Below are 1323 nucleotides of genomic sequence, written 5' to 3'. Positions count from 1 at the left end.
AAAAAAAGAAAAAGAAAAAAATTAGAAGGTGATCTTTGTTTTGTCTTTAGGGACCTTGACACAGCTTTTGCTTCCCTGAGCTTCCCCAAACTACAGGTTGGTGCCTGCATTAATTTGGGGGGAATTCTCAGGCATTATTGCTTTGAATGTTGTTTATGTTTGAATGTTGTTCTTTCTCCTTCCTATAACTCTGAGGGGTTTCCCCAGAGTTCATGAGACTTGGGTAGGTTTCTGTTTTCTTTTTGAGGGAGGGTCTGTTCTCTTTGCCTTTTAGTTCTGAAGTTTGCACTGCGACAGTCTTAACCTGGAAGATCCCTTCCGGCTTGCAGGCACCAGGCACACAGTGGTACAAAGACACACATGCAGGTAAACATCCATATACAAAAATAACTTTAGAAAAAGAATAAGCATTCGAAATGTGTCTTGAATATGTATTTGATTGTGTTTATTATATTGTATATGATCCTTTAGAAATTGTATTACACTTATTTAGTTGTTATTTGTATGTGGGAGTAGGGAGGGGTGTGTAAACACCAGAGTGTGCAAGTGGAGGTCAGGGATGGCAGTAGCTGGTTCTTGCCTATTATTGCTTACTGTTTATAAAGGTTAAGAATGTTTCTTAAAACATTTTCTATGAATCAGTCATCTGTGCAATTAATCCTTCAGTAAATTGGCTTTGGGGAAATCAGCCCTTGGCAAACTCTCCAGGCACTAAATTGCCTGTTTTGCAGGCTGGTATTTGGTGAATGTGGCCAGACACATAGCATGTCCTGATAGCTTATAGACCAAACCTTCAGTTTTCTCCTTTTAAAGATTTGTCATAGATACACACTTATGAATCTTTTGTTTTGTTTTGGTTTTCAAGACAGGTTTCTCTGTGTAGCCCTGGCTGCCCTGAAACTCAATCTGTAGACCAGGCTAGCCTTGAAATCAGAGATCAGCTTGCCTCTGTCTCCCAAGTGCTGAGATTAAAGCTGTGCAAGCCCACTGCCCAGCCATACTTACGAATCTTAGACTTAGATTAGTATTGTGAGAAAATTCTCATGGGAACTTTGGAGTTATCTCAAGTATAAAGTGCCCACTAACAGCTTTTACTGTGTCTAGAAGCTAATACTTTTGTACATTGGCACTGTATCCAGCAGTCTTACAAATGCTATGAGTTTTGCTTGAGTTGATTGTTAGACGTTTACGCAGATGCTTAAAATAGTAGTTTCTAAGTAGCATATTAGCCTCTCTTTCATCAGCTCCTCTTCACAGCACCGCATTCTCTAGCACCCCCAGGGCAACCTTGTGTGGGAGCAGCAGGAGTGGGAACTCCGTCTT

The sequence above is a fragment of the Microtus ochrogaster genome, chromosome 16 (genome assembly GCF_000317375.1).
Source record: "Microtus ochrogaster isolate Prairie Vole_2 chromosome 16, MicOch1.0, whole genome shotgun sequence".
In the NCBI taxonomy this organism is placed as follows: Eukaryota; Metazoa; Chordata; class Mammalia; order Rodentia; family Cricetidae; genus Microtus; species Microtus ochrogaster.
This window is presented reverse-complemented; position numbering follows the sequence as displayed.